The sequence below is a fragment of the Cyanistes caeruleus genome, chromosome 5 (assembly GCF_971803275.1).
Source record: "Cyanistes caeruleus chromosome 5, bCyaCae1.hap1.1, whole genome shotgun sequence".
Taxonomy (NCBI): Eukaryota; Metazoa; Chordata; class Aves; order Passeriformes; family Paridae; genus Cyanistes; species Cyanistes caeruleus.
This window is the reverse complement of record NC_141705.1, coordinates 31555009-31573254: the sequence shown is the minus strand read 5'-3', so window position 1 is coordinate 31573254 and position 18246 is coordinate 31555009. Positions and strand designations below refer to the sequence as shown.

The following is an 18246-nucleotide window of genomic DNA, read 5'->3' as shown; positions in this document are numbered from 1 at the left end:
TAGTTTGCAAAGATAATTTCTTTGGGGTTTTGAGACTAAGTGCAGAAATGAGCTCCCTTTGAGCAGTGCTTCTTGGTTTTTGGAAAAGGTCAGCCCTAATTTTAAAATTTCTTTCTAAAAACAAGTCAGATTACCCTATGATCACTGTTACAAATCTTGATAAACTATTCTAGAATTGGGACTCAAGAAAAAATTGACTGTGATTCTTCCTTCTGAAATCCTGTAACATGGGTAAAGCTTTAGCATCCACCTAGAGGTCATACAGCTGATCAATAAGTCCAGACCACCGCTGGCTGAATTATTTCCTCCATTCAGTTTATCCATACCATCTTATGCATTTACACCTGATTTGCCTATTTGTCGCTACTAAAGACAAAATAAAGCAATGTAGCTTCAAAATGAGACGACTCTGAACTTGAATCATAACTGCAGACCTCAGTAAGAAAATCATTAGTGTGAATGTTTGTTGTAAACATTCAAAGTTGCACCTTGAAGCTACAGAATGAAGTTTCTTATTCTCAATAGTGACTGATTTTCAGTAAATAAACAAGAAATACATCTCATTGACAGGCCCAGAATTTAGCCAACAGGCTGTAATACAAAAAGCCTAGGCTATAATTCATATTCAGTTTCTTACAGGGTTCTTGTTTGTTACATTACCACAGAATAGTATACTCAGAAACTAAAAATGCATTGCACAAACTCTTCATGGGTTTCTCATCATCTCACTTACCAATTTCTCCTACTTGCATTTGCTACAAGTGAAAAATAATACTTAAGAATGTATGAGGAGATATAATACCTTTAGGAATTTTAACCTATTAATTTAACAAGTGAAGGTTCAAAATAGATTTTCATTCAGATATTTAAGAATGATGGAAAAATCACATACTACATAAATAAAAGTGCTGCTCTAAATGCAAAACGATTCACCAAAAAAAAAATCTCTGTGCAGATTTATTCAATCATGCATGCCTCATGTGTTACTACTACAGCAAATTACCCAAAAACAATTTCTCTATTACTGAATAGACTCAATTCATCTACCAGTGCTTAACAAATATTTGATCCTAATTAAACTTAATGATTTTCTCTGGTTCTGAGATGGTGCTGCAGATAAACTTTTTTTTTTAGCACAATACTTGATTTAAAAGCAAAATTCTGACAACCTGGTGTGAATTCTGTTCAAAGATGAGCTAACATGGAAAAACTGTGTCTTCTCTATCAAGAGATTCTAAAAGTGGAAAGTTGGTTATTCAATCTGTGTTGCTTCCCAGATGACTAAATTAGATACATTCCTGTCACCAAAAAACTGCTGATAATGAGAAGCCACTCAGGACCCCAGAGCCAGTGGAAATTGATTCACACATAAAATAAACCCTCAGTATATTCTGTACTTGATTACACATTTACAAATGAAGCTTGTTATTTTAAGGTGTTTTGCCAGTTTGTTTACTTTAAATAAGGAAGAAAAGTTGGAGTTTGCATGTTTATTTTTGTGTTGCAATTTCCAGTGTTCTGTTCTATCAGGATATTTGGGAGGTCATTTTTTGAAAGATTTCTACAACTGCATAAAAAGAATTTTTGAATTTTCTTTAAAACAAGCACATTCCACAACTTTTTTTTGTTTGCTTGCTTGTTTTTTAAATTAAAAACTCTGTTCCAGCCTTGTGAAAATTCACGTGTTATCCCTCAGGTGCAGGAAGGTTACCATTAGGAAGACAAAACTCATTCAGCCAAGCCATGCATACAGGATTTAGCGTGGCCAGCACTGGGGAAAAGAAGGCTTAAAGCTCTTCTGTCAAAAGAAATCTTAAAATATTGCTTTGAACATCTCCCATGAATGGCACTGGTATTCTAAAGTCAAATATATACCAAATGAAGTATTCTGTCATGTATTAAGCTAATTTCACAGTAATTCCTTTGTTGTTATTTTACACCTCACACTCAGGTTCAGAAGTTCTCATTTTGAACACCTACAGTTACCTCTCACTTAAAAGTACTCACAATTTTTCTAAGTGTGGAATGAATCTGTCTGTGCACAACTTATTTTCTAGTTATCAGAAAAACAGAATTGCCACCTTATTTGGCACTGACTGGTGGCCTCAGCACAGAAGGGATTTGCATGCTTGCCTGGACAGAAAGTTTCCCCTGAGACATGCTCCAGAGCTGTGTTCATGCCAAGGGAAATGTAACATATGCTTCTGTAAATTCTGGTGCTGCCCAAGAAAACTTTTATTTTAGGGACTCAGTCTCTTCCAAGAGGATGTATTTCACAGATTTTCCTCCAGCCATGCAAGGAAGAACAGCAGAGGCAAACATTCCTCCCTCAAGCTGAGCCCATAAATGAAAAATAGAATCTAAATCACTCATGTAAAGTAATACTGGCAGGAGTGGGTGCTTAGAACTAGTTTAAACTAAACATTCTAAATTGTTTCATCAGACACCTGCAGGAATCCTAATTTATTTTAATGCATGCAATTTAGCAGTTGCAGAAACACTACATTTCAGCAGTATTGATAGTATCAGCAATTTAGGCCAAGGCACTTAAAAACTTCAAAATAGAAATTTTATAAGGAATTAAAATTAAGTATTGTATCCTCTGTACCTGGAGCTAACCCACTTTCTGATTTGGGGACAACTAGAATGTCTTTTTAAGCTTTGGGTAGGTATTTCAAATTTAAGCAAAGTTGAAATTTTTAGGGGATACAGAAGTGAGACTTCATGACACACAAACACTTGTGCATAAAGTGAGAAGAGATGACAAGAGAGACTAAAGGGCTAGAATCACTGTGTTTACTTAAAGCTGAACAATTTCTTTTGGAACTCCTATTTATGTGTGCAAACCATATGAGCACTTTCAAGGAGTGATTAAACCTAGTCCAAACCAAATTTCCTTCTGACTGAGCTGCTGTTGACTCCATATGGAATCCCAATTCTGGCACATAATGAAGAGCCTGAAGTTCAGTGGGTCCAACCCAAGTCTTGCAGAAATACTGATTTTCAGGTATATAATTTTAAAAGTGTTACTTCACAGGAACTCTCAATTCCTTTCTAAGGAGCATCTTTGCTCATTGTAATGGTTTGAGTTACAGGTTTTAATGCTTTTGAAGTTCTACTGTACATCTGTCCCAAGCCTGAAGACATACTATCATTATGATCTGATTCTTGAAGAGTTTACATTTCTCTGAAGAGTTAATACAACAGGTTTCAAGTTTCTACATGACTTGAGTATTGCCAGATTTCCAGCAGCAGAATTTGAAGTCTTCACCTTAGCTCTCCCTGAACACCTGTACCTTTCTAACTGACAGTAAAAAAATATTTCATAGCACCATCTACCTATTTCACTTTCCTAGACAGACTGTTGATTTTTAGAACAATCTAAATAAGTGCATTGTTGGTTTTGCTGGTAATCTTCTGGCAGAAATTCTGGGCATGGATAAATGTTAGGCTAGCTTGCATAGCATAGGAGAATCCAGATGCATTTGCCTCCTTGTGCACAGGGAATAAGGTTGTTCTGTGCCTAAGCAGCTTGACTACAACAGGAGTACACAAGTAAGATGTAGTACAGCTTTCAGAATTGTGAATTCTGTTAAGAACAAGAACTCAAAACAAAACCACAACCGCTTAAATTCATACAGGAAGGTATTTTGCTAGTAAGTGGAAACAATCTGAAAATGTTTCTCTAATAAAAAGGAATTCATAAGGTAGAAGCTATTATAACATCAGTAGTTCTGCTGTTGACACATGAAATGAGGTATTGAAATTAAAAAAGTAATGACAGTAGTTATTTGTACTTACAAAATCAATATGAAGAAGGGAAGCATGTATTTAATTTTTAGCCCTTAAGACATAAGAACTAACAAAAGATTTATCTAATTTTGTGAGACTTCCTCTAAGCCAGAACACATAAAAAACAGGTCTTGCCTCTAGGATATTCACAAGGTGTCTATACTACAGAGTCCCAATTTTTCTTTTTTCTCCCCAAAACGGAAAATTAAAGCTAGTTTTCAGTACACAAAACCCCCTCCAAAACAACTATTAAAGTACAGATTCTACAGTGATTCTAGAGCCAGTCTATTCACTCTAGCTCGATACAGCTGAGATCCTGATGGGATACAAATCATCATGGATACTGTTCTATGGAGAATTCAAGGAACAAGCTAGAACAAAAGTGGAGGAAATCCCTTATCTTAGAATCCTTATGATCATAGAACCATTATGTTTGAAAAAGACCTCTGAGATTGTTGAGCCAAACCATTAACCTTCTACCACTGTGTTCATCACTAAACCATGACTGCAAAAGACACATTGACACATTTTTTGAATACTTCAGGAATGGTGATTCTAACACTTCACTAGGCAGCCTGTTCTAGCACCTGCCAACTCTTCCTATAAAGGATTTCCTCCTAATATCCAATCTTTAGTGCTGTATTATGATTTAACGTTATTAACACTTCCATCATGTTAAGTCTTTCACCTGCTTGCAGGACCTGACAGATTTCCAACGTACTGCATCAAAAGTTTCTATACTCCCCAGGATTTAAGGCTGCAGCAATATCATATCAATAATCAAATTCCACATGCACAATACAAGTTTTAGAAGTTCTGATTATCAGTATCTGACATTAAAGATGACGTGTGAAGTCAATATATGAAGATACTTTAATGTTTAATGAACAAGGCAAAGTACAGTAAAACTCGAGATGCACCCACTGTAAGGGGTTATGAAAATTCCATGTAAGCTATGAATATTTTATATTCTGGGAACACTCATGATTTTTAAAATTCCAGTGCAAAATTATCAAAACAGTAATTTGCATCTGTTTGTTCTCCAGTTTTTGCTGTATAGTAAAATTTAATTTGGGATTTGAAATGCACTACTGTCTCTGTGGTTTTAAGCTCATATTTAAGTGATTCTGCTTTTTAGGGTGGTAGAAGGCATGTGGGTGAATTTTTTTAAAGAAAGTAATAGCTAACCTTCTACCATGTTAGTGAGCTATATATCAAGAAACTGTACACCTAAAGACTGCTTTTACATAAGTATTTCAGTATTTTACCCAAAATCCAGCTAAATTTTTGTTGTTAAGGAGGCAGCATAAGAACTGTCACATTTACAATTAAACAGAAGCCTTTTAAATAACTTAGTAGCATACAGTTGCCTTGACAGAAGCATAAATGGATTCTTATCTCTGCTCAGGGGACTGGGAAAGCTGACCATCATCTGCTACCTGCTGTGATGAATACGCCTTTGCTTACCACATGTCTACTAATTTTTCAAGTGCACTGATGTAAGATGACTGTCTAGACCAGGTTTTCTTCCATCATATTCACTCATAGTTCACTCACAGTTCACCTGAGCAGCTCAAAAAAGGCACTTCATATTAAACACAATCACTTTGATCACTCTTAAATTACAATTAGAGAATTAAAAACAGGGCACCTCAAGAGTGTGGGAAGATATGGTTTATTTAAGAGATTTCTCTACTTTGGTGTGCTTTTATTGACTTTCTGTAATCCTGTACCTCATGACTGCTTTGGTCCTGCTTGTACTGAGACAGAGAAAGGAGTTGTGTTGGCAGTTTTATTTATGTGTAGGTCAAGCAGTAGAGGTCATCAACACCCAACTAGTTCTTACCTAAAAAGAACAAAGGAATAAATGCACTCAATATGAAACCAACTTACTGTACATGTTAGGTACAGTCCTTTGGGGAAAAAAAATCTTTCCAGCAGAAGAAAAAAACATACAGCTAAATAATTAACTTGTTTCGGCACAAAAACTACTCAAGTGGTGTTTGCCTTCCCAGTCACTCCTATCCACTTCTAGAGTTCATCACCTTATTAACACGTGCAACATAACTTTTTATGAAATCAGGTATAAACCTACCCCTGAAATAAGCTTCATTCGAAGTACTGCACAAGCAGTTACCCTGTGCAAAACCAACCTGATAAATGTTAACCTTAAGAATGATTACTTTTGAAACATAATTGAAAAACATGGAGGAAAGGGAAAGATTTGAATACAGTTTTGGCAAAATGTAGCCTTGTAACAGGCTTTTAATTTTTTTTTTTCATGGAACCATTGAATGATTAGGTTTGGAAGGGACCTTAAAGACCATGTTCTTTCATGGACTGGGAACCTCCCTCTAGATCAGGTTACTCAGAGCCCTATTCAGTCTGGTCTTGAACACCTCCAGGGATGGGGAGCCCACAACCTCTCAGGGCAACCTGTGCCAGTGCCCCACAACCCTCAGAGTAAAGAATTTCTCCACAATAACTAACCTAAATCAAGTCTCTTTCAACTTAAGACAACTCCCGCTTGTCCTGTTACAGCCTCATGAAAAGTCCATCTCCAGCCTTCTTGTAGGCCCCATTTAATTATTGGAAGGGGCTGTAAGGTCACACCAGAGCCTTCTCTTCTCCAGGATGAACAGCCCCAACTCTCTAAGCCTGTGTTCATAGGAAACATGTTCCAGCCATTTGTTGAAAAGAAAACCCAAACCAAACCAAATGCCCTAATGGGACTAATTGGAAGTCATTAATGACTTCAGATAAGAGGAATTCCACAGCTCAAGGAAAGTGAAGAGCCCAGCTTCCAAATTAGCATCTCTACAGCACAATGCACATTCTCTATGCAATGCTCCAAGTCCCCAGGTCATCCAGACATGTGCAAGTCCAGACAAGGCAAGGTCCCACCACTATGGCTGCAAATCCATGTGCCAGCTATGAAGCACCTCCTGTAGAACCGTGTCCCACAGTGTAGGAAAAAACCTTGTAGACTGAAGATGTCCAGTTAGTAAAATATGTAAGAAAACTATGCAAGGGAGTTTTATATTACATATTTTAACTTTACATGGTTGCTTGGATCTAGGCAAACCTGGTATTTTCTGCATGGCAGTCATAGTAGCATATACCATGTAACAGTGGTATCTTTGATTCTTCAAGTAATCTGTTCTTTCAGAGGTAAAGAGGAAAGAAATGGTGTGTGTGGGCCATGCAGTGGCATGAAGGTAAAGTAACTCAGGCTAACTTTTAGTGGTGACAGCTTATTTCCCCATGTTTCATCCCTGTCTATTGAAATAGAAACCAACAAAGCTTTCTTCAGAAGGCAGTAACAAGCAAATATCTGAACCTGCCTGGCCCTTTGACAACACTGTTCTGTCACCCATTAAAGCAGTCATGGTGAATGGCCCAAGAAGGTTAGAGTTATCATTTGTTAATACCACCCTTATCTTCTGCTCTAAAAGTTAATGGTATGACTTATTTAAAAATACTACTGGAATCTGATTTTTATTACTCAGGAAGCAGATTCTGTTAAACTGCATGTCTTGGAGGAATCTTAAACACTCATGTCTACTCAGTGTTATATTCAAAGGTAGGACTACTGATCTGAAACTACTAGGGTATATTATAGTTGAAGTTTGTAAACAAACCAGTCATTTTTCTCCGTTTCCTTACAAAGGCTACCTAAGAAAAGTTACATAGTTCGAAAGTTGGCTCAGCTCAACCTGGGATCCTGTCTTCACCAGGAAAGGTGCATCTCCTTTCTCAGTCATTTCTGCTTCCTCCATGTTAGGTCAACTAATCACTTGATGTGGGATAAACAAGAACTAACCCTGCAACAAGGACCAAAAAATTAATGCCTGTTTTTGCATACACATTTTCAGTTAGGTAAGTTATATTGATTTAAACATTATTTTGAAAATGTGAGCATGGATGGTCTGCAGTTCATATGAACTCCATATGCAAGGTGGTTCAGACTAACAGTTCACTGGTCCTTAATTGTACCACTGAAAACAAGCAACTAGTCAGACAAGCTTATCTGAGACCTTGGTATCAGCTGCAAAACCAGTATCTCTGTCTAGGCCAGAAGGACTTCATCATTCCAAAGTTAGCACACTAAGGAAGCTAAGGAATGACAACTGATTAACCACATTAGTTGCATTACATAGTGATCAAGCAGTGAATAATTCTGAAAGACAATTTGTCTTATTATTTCCACTTATACCATCTCCTGCCAGAATATCCTGTATTTTTTTAATACGATAATGCTCTGCAACTTGCAGCTTCAAACAAACAGTAAAAAGAGATTTTGCTCTTAGCTATATAACCTTTACATTGTTCTAGACACTGAGATCAATAACATTCCTTCTACTACATAACAGCAGAAGGAGAAGATTAAGAAACAGCCACAAAGGTGAATGATGGTATTTAAATAAATTCTGACATTAGAAATAGGGGCAAAATAAATTACTCAGAAAATGTCATTTCCAAAGAATGGTCTGTCCATTTGTAACAAACACTATGCTTTGTATCAAAAGGGCAAAGTCCAAAAGAATAACAAGTTTTAAAAACCATTCTCACCATTAGTATTGATTTAAAATGTGTCATTGCTTTATTAAAGCTACTCCCAATCTCTAAAATACAGTAACAGAAAATATAATAAATTACTAAATAATCCAATTTAAAAGGTAATTTGAAATTTAGTTGCTGTGTTAACAGTACAGAAAGAGTTCATGTACTCTGCCTGGTCTAAACAGAGCTAATTTCTCACAAGGACTCTTTTAATTCCTAGTATTAAGCATCTGTCAGTGTGAAAGGGAATACTGTTGAAAAAAAAAAAATTGTAACAGAGGGCCAGGCAGAAAATGGGAATGCTGCACCTGCAAGAACCAAGCAACCAAAAGCTTACACTGACAAAATCTGCTTTGCAACAGCATCTCTATTCACCCGAACATCCCTGAAGCATATGACAAATTCCTTCAGATCGCAAGTCTGAAATCCCCTTATTTTCAGAAAAGTAAATTCAATCGAGACTGAAGCTGTCTTAGGGCTTGTGTTCATATAGAGTTAAATGCCCATTTGACAATCACTGAACTATTTGCAACATTAGAAAAAACTTGTGACAACTTCCTGCTTCCTTCCTTTCCTTCAATTAGGCTTTCCTCACACGTAAGAAACTTTACCCTTTACACCAACTGATGGATTTATAGGAATGGCTATTGGTATTGCTGCAAGGGTATGTGTGAGGATACACCTGTATCCTGACGCACAGCAGCGGCTGCCACACCACAGCCACTGAGCAAGCTGCCCTTCCCTCACCTCTGCAGAGCAGCTTGTAGAGTCCCAGTGCTCTCCAAGACACAGCCCTGGAAAGCCACTCTGAAGCTTTCAAGCTCACAGGCAGAAAACATCAGCAGAAAAAAACAGATGACTGTACCAAAGGTCTTAATGAAGCTTTTGACGTTCTCCACCCCTTCAAGCACTGAAATTGCATCCTGGCAATTAATGAGCAGAATATTTGACTGTACTATGATCTCGGTCTACCACATTTTAAAAAAGCTAGCAGTAATATTTCTGGTAAAATTCTTTATTAAAGCAGTATATTTTTCTTGGTTCCAAAAAAACATTTTTACTGGCATCTTTGTAGGCAGGCATAGCAAATATGAAGAAAGCCTTTAAAAAGGATCAAATGTACAATAACCATGTCCTCACTTGCCATTGGATTGCAGAAAGCAATGTACTTGCAACCCAAAGACTGAAATTGCCACTGAACATTCAGCAATAATGCTGAGAGAATATGATGAAGTAATCCCTAAAGTCAGGGCACTCTGACTTGACTCTAGACTGGAAAATTTATAGATCTAGTTTGACCTATGACAGCCCCTCAGCATGAGCACAGACAAAATATAAAAGTTCCAACATGCATCTCCAATATAGATAAGAAAACACAACATGCAATTGAGTAATAATATTTTAATAGTGAAAATATTTCTCAAGTTCATAATTAGTTACAAAAAATAATTTAGGAAAGGTTTTCTTAATTTTTATATTTCGCCTTCATGACTGACTTTCTATTTCCTCTATTTCTTTAGCTAGGCTATCTGTGGAATGATAAACACCATCCAAACAGCTGAGCCTTTACCACATGCACTCACAAAACTGTGTCTTGTTATGGTTCCAGCTAGGCAAGTTGTTTTCAGCAAAGATATATCAAGTTCTGAAATCCATTAGAAAACAAGAAAAACAAACAAACAAACAAAAAAAAAATCCAGTTTTATATCTATCAAAACCATCAAGGCAGAATTATTCCAAAAAGACAAAATTTGATAAGCAGCCTGATTTAAGTGTTAAGTACCTTACAGAGAAGAAAAAAATTTTATTGTTGTTATAGCTTGTTATTCTTTTCCCATAAATTCATATCCGTAGCTAAGTTGATGATATAATTCAGAAATCAGATAATTCTCATGCAAGTCATTATGTTCAAAAATAAGCCTACTGAAAAAAGCCCTAAGACATCTGGTTCAAAAGGAGGTCTTTTGTACCACAGATTTTGAAGTATGACACATCAGCTTAATTCTTTATACCCTAACTGTACCTGAGCACCTTGCAGTTTAGTGCTAATCTAGTCTGAAGTTTTACCTAGTCACAATTAGTCAAACACATTTCTTGCAAATATGCACTTGAATTCTGAAATGCAATTGTGCCTCATATATTGCCTAAAAAAACCCCAAAACAAACCAACCAGTACTTATTCCACAAAAAATGTTTGGAATTAAGTGCAAAACCATCCTAGCGTCAACTGATAAATATATCTTGGGCTGGCCCTGTAGTGACAGAGAGATAGAGCAGTTTAAATGCCTTGCTCATTACAGGCCAGACTGGAATACACGAGGCCTCATCTCAGGAGATACTGCTTTGCCAGCAGAGAACTGCCTCTGTCAAATGGACTAAAGCATTTCACTGACTCCACGTGGACCAAATTGCTGTGATTGAAAACCATGTGTGAATACAACATGCAAACTCTGTACAGAAACTAGTCACAGTGACTTTTATTGATGCCAGTGTGAAAGGCAATGACACTCTGCCAATAACAGCATAAACTGAAATAGCTGAAGTGACTGAAAGCCTAAGTTTTGACATGTCACAGCTCATGTCAGTAGCACAGCTATATCTGAAGGGCCAAACCAACTACCACGGTCTTAACTCAATGGTCTTATACTGAACTTTGAGGTTGTTTTCTTTATTTCACTTGCCCACAGTGGGACAGTGATTTGCATGGTTACACTACCAATCTTGGCACTGGAGTTTTAGCACAGAGAGGTAGACAGTGCTTGTAGTGCTGAGTAGTCAAGTATTCTGCAAGTGCAGAGCTGTTTGTGACAGTTCAAGAGGCTCAGACACACACGCAAATCTTTTAAAGCCTTAAGAATATGAACAACCTTTGTCCAGGCCACTATGGTTTGTCAGATAATTGACAGATAAGTTAGTAAACTCAATGAAAAAAACATTTTGTAATAAGTAGTTCAACCAGCTGACTCAAAGGTCTTTCAAACTTGCTCTGTTGCGTTTGCTGGTCTGTAAGACTTCCTCAAAGAAGTCCAGATTTCAACTGGAAACAGCTCTCCAACTCTAAACAAATATTCTGGCCAAGAACTTAAATATTATTGCTAAGAGTCGAACAGACCGCAAATATTAGACCACTATTGTTGCACTACTGCTTTTTCTTCCACCTGGCCCCAAAGAATACAAAGATCTGAAAATGTAACAAAAGCATGCTGCTTACCTATGTCACATAATGGTACTTTCAATCTGAAGTAAGATGAATGGTTTTGTTCAAACTCTGATTAGAAGTCAGCACTCTGTTGATTTCAGCTGTTCTACCCATTCCTTATTATTAATATATGTATTTTAATACCTATCCAGAAAAATGTAAATTTTCTTGATGAATAATTAGGTTTTACAACCAAACACTTGGCACATCTCACTACAGAAATCTAAGCACTCTAAGTCATTTGGATCAGACTTCCTAGATCCCAGGAAGACAGATCAACATCACGCTGACCTGCCGCCTGTCACTTAAGTGTTTTGCTAGAAAACCACCATGCAGTCATCTGCTACAAAGCAAGAAACCATACAATTATTTCCAAGTCAGTGGATTTATGCTTATTCTATTTACATAAAGGAGGGAAATTCAGATAAGGGTGGAGAGGTCAGTGTACAGCAACCTTTGTACTAGCATAGTACAAACTACATAGGATATAAAAGTAGTTCAGGCAGCCCATTTGCAGTACATCTATATGCCTTTTAGGAATTCAGATGTTTGCCTACCTGTTTTTCAGCCTTTTAATTAATTTAAAATTTTGGGGTTTTGTTGGGGTTTTGCTTCTTTGGTTGGTCTTGGTTTTGTTTCTAAAAAGAGTATTTGATAATAGCACTTTTCAAAAATTTTTCCCTCAAGTCAAAATTGAATTCCAGTCCAAACAGTAGACTAAACTGTACATCTGCTCAGTTTTAACAAAGATTCTTTCTTTAATGCAAAGTCATTACTGCAGAATGTTTTGTATGAACATACTATTGAGGCATCACCAAGAAGTGGTGATACAGCTTTAAACATTCAGCTGTTGCATTAGAGGTAGGCTTTTAGGAACCAGTCTGCAAATAAAGTTGAGACACACTTTAAGGCAGATTTTCCAAAAACTTTCAACACTAGTTAATTCTGCTTACAGAAGGCTAAGGTAATTTTTAAACAGTTTTTGCCACGGGAAAAAGAAGAATCTTTCAGTACATTAGAATGTCCCCAGACTTTAAGCCATAACATCTAAATTTCTTGTTTATTGCACATACATTTCATATCCTTGCTTTTAACCAAGTCTTACATGAGTTTTATTTTCACATTTAAACTATTACTTTGGGTCTGAGCAGTAACATTCCTGGAATCAGCCATGAACTTCCCTTTTCAGCACTGCAAAGCTCTGTGCAGGACCCAGAAGGGAAGTAAGAATCAAAAGGTGATTTTATACATTTGGAGATCCCAACAGACCTCTAACAGCAAGTTCCAAGTGCCTTTATTTGACTAACCATCACTGTGAAAAGATTAACAGCTAATTCTGTATATTGAAGGCTACGAAAACTCTAGAAAAACTCCATCCATTGTTCAGAATTTGACTGTTCTGAAAGACTAAATCTTACTAAACAGAGGACTTGTTCTCCAAACCAACTGTCCCTTTACATGAGCAACACGGCTTGCCTTCCCAACTCTGCCTCCTTCCCTCCCAGGAATTAAATAAGACAACAGTACATTATTAGATATGTAAACTGTTTATCTCTTTTGTTCTTATTTAAACTTTTTTTGACTTTGGAGAAGAAATCTACTGCTTTCCAGAAGTTCCAGAGGCCTCACAGAGATTCAGGGTCACACATACACTTCCTCTGCATTCAGCTGCACCTCACATCTTAGCTCACTAGATCTGTCAAGATAAACCACACAAGTAAGTGAATCCTATGCAGGTGCCTCAAGGAGCACTTGCAAAGTTGAGAGGCTACTTGCACACAGGAACTTGGTGCTTGGACTTTCAGCTTCAAAAGGCTGGAGCTTCTACTATATTTTTCACCTGTTGCTCTTGCACAGATTAGGGAAGATACACATGCTAAAAGTCTCCTTTGCACCAGGACAGCTCCTTTCTAAATGCATTTTTACTGAATGACTGTGACAGGGAACCTTTCTGGTTTTGTTCCCTTGTTCTTTTGGGAAACAAGTCAAGCAGTCTCAAGTGTGGAAGAAGCCTAGGTGCCCAAGTTATGTCCAGCACTAAAGATGACACAGCATTAAACATTCTAACAGCATTAAACATTTAGGGATGTAAGTCACTAAGGAAACATACCAATTCTTAAGACATTAATATTATGGAAACACATGCAGTCTTACAAGTATAAACAGATAATGCCTTATGTGAGCCACCTTGAAAACAGATTAAAGCATACTTATTAGATTACTTAGGAAGAGAAAGTGCTTAAAAGCATGCTCTTCTCAATAAGGTAAAAGCACACAAGTGGTGGACAATACAAGTTGGACCAGATGACCTCACTGTGCTTTTTTCCAATCTTACCCATTCTGTGGTTCTGTGGCAAAAAAGGTGAATTCTCTGCCATGTACCATGCAACTTTATTCCCAAATCAGTACTTTTCAAACTTATACACAAATTAGAAACAAATGAAACTCAAGGCTTGGGGCAGAAGTGAAAATTATTCATTATTTCATATGCAAAAGTGGCTGCTTTTGACTTGCAGCTATTACTTTTTTTTTTTTCAAAGATGGAAAATGAATACTTTTGAACTTGCAGAACAAGAAAAATGTTTATCTAAAAGACAGTGGTTTTTTTGAGAAAAGTTAAGCAACCAAAAGCTTAGACATTACAGTTAAAATTATTAATTCTGACAAAAGATGCTGACTGCTGTACTTGAGTATTAATAAAGTGATTAATTTTACTCTCTTGCCCCAAACCACAGATTAATGATGATGAGCAGAGGCTACTGTGAGAAGCTGGGAATGCTGCCAGTTCCTGTTTCATTTGGATCAATCGAAAGGTTAAGCACAGCCTAAGCTCCAAAGCCAACAAAGAGGCATTGCAGTTTTGCAGTGCTGCAGACATGAGATAACCAGTATGCCATAAAATTTGCAAGCCACTGAGGCGGGTGGTTACATACAGAATCACAACTCAAACTTCTTCCAGAGCTATGTGCTGCCATCTGAAAACACCACACAGACAGGCAGTCCAGTGCAGACACAACTCACAGGTCTCACACACAAATGTTCTCAGCATCTCCATTTTGGTATAACCCCAGCCTGTGGTTAATGTGAGGAAGAGATGGCTGAATAATGGCCTTTTACTCAGATTAATTTTCTCTACCACCAGATCTTGATTTCAAGTTTTCAAAACACCCTTCCTTCTCCAGCACTATGGCATATTAAATCCATGCAGTTTCATCATATTACTAGGATCTATTACTACGATATGCTTAGATCATAGATGGGAACCCCATACAGAACAGTCCCCATAAAACTCCACTGTCATCAGTAAATGAACAGAAGACCACACCATGGAAGTAACACCATGACTAAACAGCACATTAAATTAAGGTCTTAGTACTAAGCTTTTAACAAGAAATCTAAGATATCATGATCCTTTGTTTCTCAAGGTAACAGCTCAGTAATATCATATTTGTTTAGATAACACATTTGCAAAAAGAAAACATTTTCAGAGATGCTTTGATAAAATAATTCATAAAATGCTTATAGACACACCTGCCTCCTACCCTTCTATTTGAGTTCACAAAGACAGTAAGGAGGGAATACTATTGTGTAACCAACTGTTCTAACAGCCTTTTTTCTACATGCACAAAGAGTTAAAACAATGGTGTTGGGCCATCCCATATTTAATGGGTTCCTTGGGACCATATAATTAGGTAAAATGAAAAATTCAAAAAAGAAAGTTGGGGGTTTTTCCCAATGTATTTGACACCCCTTTTGGGAAGTGAACAAAGACACACTGTCAAAAGCAGAAACTTGCACAAAATGTTACCATTTGTTCCCCATGAATGTGAGGTATACTTATTCAATGAAAGGAATTCCACTGCTCTCCTGAGATTTCCTCTCTTAAGTTGAATTTTGTGCCAAGTTCACTCAGCTAAAGTTTGGGTTGTGTTAGCATGCCAGATATGAGTTCCTCTAAGTCAGCCCTGTTATTCACTCAAAAATTAAGTGTAAAATATATGGTAAATTCAAACTTACATGAATTAAAAAATGACCATTAATAGACCATCACTGGCCCTTACTTTGAACAGTTCAAGCACTGTTTTTAATTGAAAAAAACTGGTACATGTTTTTGCCCATTTTACAGCCTATTTATGTGTCATTTCTCCTCCAGTTATGTTTTGGACAAGTTAAGGGATCACATATTTCTAAATTGCTCAAAAAGTAATTGTAGCATCACATCTGAGGTGTCTTAAGTTCATTCAGAATCTTCAGCTTTTTGAAAAGTAATTCCCAAATGACAAACCCTTTTTATATGAAAACCATCAATGTAAGAAAAGTAAGATTTCTTTATGAAATCTTGACATCCATTTCAGTTTTTCTCTTTTTATCAAAAAATAAGATGGAAAGCTTTTTCCTAAAACTTAAATTAATTGGAAAGCCTCCAAACAGCTTTTATGTAAGAGTCTTGATCTGTTTTGTTTGGGTTTTTTTCTAGGAAAAGATAACTATTGCTTTACATTCAATATTACATTTATTTTAAATATGACATTGGGTTTTTGACATATTTTTTGAAATAAACTGATGTTAGAGCTACAGCAAAGCCTACAAAATGAACTGTGCAGAACTAGAGCATGCAGTATGTAAGTGCACAGTAACTGGTAAGCCAAAGCACTGCAGCACAAGTGATCAGATGGACTGGGTATATATAGGGTGCCATCTAATGCCAGCCAACTGCTTAGAAAAGCCTCAGCAAAAAAATTTCTGCTCTTCCAAGACTTCATTTGATTGTAATAAAGAAAAAAATAGAAGAGAACAATAGAGAACAAACTTGCTTTTGTTTGGGTCAAACTCAGTTCATACTCCATAATCAAAAGAAAAAAAAAAAAAAAAAGTTTCAAGCTGTTCAATCAAAACTCAAAGGAAGTGTAAGACATAAATACCTTTAATAGAACTGTTACAGAATTATATAATCAATTAAAGACTACTGACAAGTATGCTTACTGTCCCATGTTATAGGCACATCACCAAGAAAAAGTAAGCATTTATTGACATCAACCTATTTTATCTACAAGTGGAAAAACCAAAAATCAATGAGACATGAATGAATGTTGGGAAAGTTTATTTTTAAACTCTTGACACAGAATATACTTAACCATAGGCATTCTTAAGTTAATTTATTAAATACTGAACATTCAAACAGGTAAATCCAATCCAAAATCACCACTTTTGCTTTAAAACATTTAATGCCTTCATTACCCTGAGCACAAAGTACTAGGTAAATTATTAAACCCCATGTATAGCAAAGTACCATACAGAATCACAGATACTTTTCTGAAGTTTGTAAAAGCACCACAGTAATGCCTTTGGAGATTAGTCTTCGTACTTCATATACAGAATGCACCAGAACTACCAGGAAGCCGAAGCTGGTTTTCTCTGAACACTAATTAGAAACTCAAACTCAAATCACAGGGGCAGGAAGAAAGACAAATCCTTAAGAAAATTATGACTTACCAGACAGATAAGTTCAGCTGTGTCTCAAATGCAGCAGAAGAAATTTTTGTATATGTAGACCTTGTTTATTTAGCCCTTTATGAAGGTTTCTCTCAATAAATTAATTTAAATCACATGCAAGAGTCTGAAAAAGAAAAAGAGAAAGAGTCTAAGCTGCTGAGTTTTTCTTTTCTAGGAACATTTGAGCTATTTTCAGCAGTAATGGGTATGCCTACTATCAAAATGAAAATGTAATACAGAACAAGCTCCCAACCCAAGCTAAAAAAAAAATCAGGAAATCCATAGAAAAAAAACTTTGTTCATTGTCCAATTTTTTATATAAAGAAACAAAAGGAGCAGGGAACAACCAATGTTGATGAAAAAAACCAAACCAAACTACTGTTAAAAGGAATTCAGGGACCTTGAAGATTATAACTTTTATCTCAGACAATCAACCACCATTGATATTTTTTAATGTGAAGAACACTTTTTGAGTTTGGTTATTTCTGAAGAGGTTTTTCCTTCTCTACACAAGGTTTCATCTGAGATAGGAGTAATTCTATTTGTATAAAGTCCATCATGTCTTACTGGTATACACATCCAAGGACAGGACAAATCAGTATACCAAGACTGAAGCTAGTACTTTGTTTGTAGTTTGCATCTCAAGTTTCCAGTTTCAGCAACAGTACTATTTTGGAAGTCTAGTGACCTGAAGCTGCTGGCACTCCTTTTCTTTTTTTGACCAGGGCCATTCAGTGACATGATAAATATCTCCCTGTCCTCCTGTGTCACACTACCAACCAACTTACCCTCTCATAATGTAAAAATACTGGGAAACAGAAAGTATCAATACAAATTAATGATTCTAGGAAAAGATCCTGAACATCTTGATGGGTAACATAAAAGCTAATTACTTTGAAGTTTAAGAAAACATAGATAAACTTAGTCTGTGAAAAATTATCACTGTTTAATTTTTTGCAGCTTCTTCTGGTAGAGGAGAAAGCTTCCAACATATCCCTCTCTATAACTTCTCTCTGTATATGTCTCAGAAATTCTTGGTTTTGCTTCCTCAGAAAAACTTCTCAAACATCATCAATGAAAATTTTGTTACTTTTTTTCAAGGAAAAGTTATCAGACTTGAAGTTACTCTCACAGCTCAAAACCTACCTGGTGTGGTAAGATTGCAAAATGTTTCAATATCTGCTAAATTTTCAGTCACG

General features: G+C 36.4%; 1 protein-coding gene across 20 annotated transcripts in view; it reads right to left on the bottom strand.

The window, feature by feature from the left end:
• The window catches only part of SORBS2 (sorbin and SH3 domain containing 2), a 183735-nt gene that overhangs the window by 108398 nt on the left and 57091 nt on the right, over window positions 1-18246 (bottom strand). For all 20 annotated transcript variants that reach the window (XM_086889030.1, XM_086889037.1, XM_086889025.1 and 17 more), the window contains exon 2: window positions 17048-17171. The gene's annotated coding sequence lies outside the window, so the exon portion shown is untranslated. The remainder of the gene's footprint in view (window positions 1-17047; window positions 17172-18246) is intronic.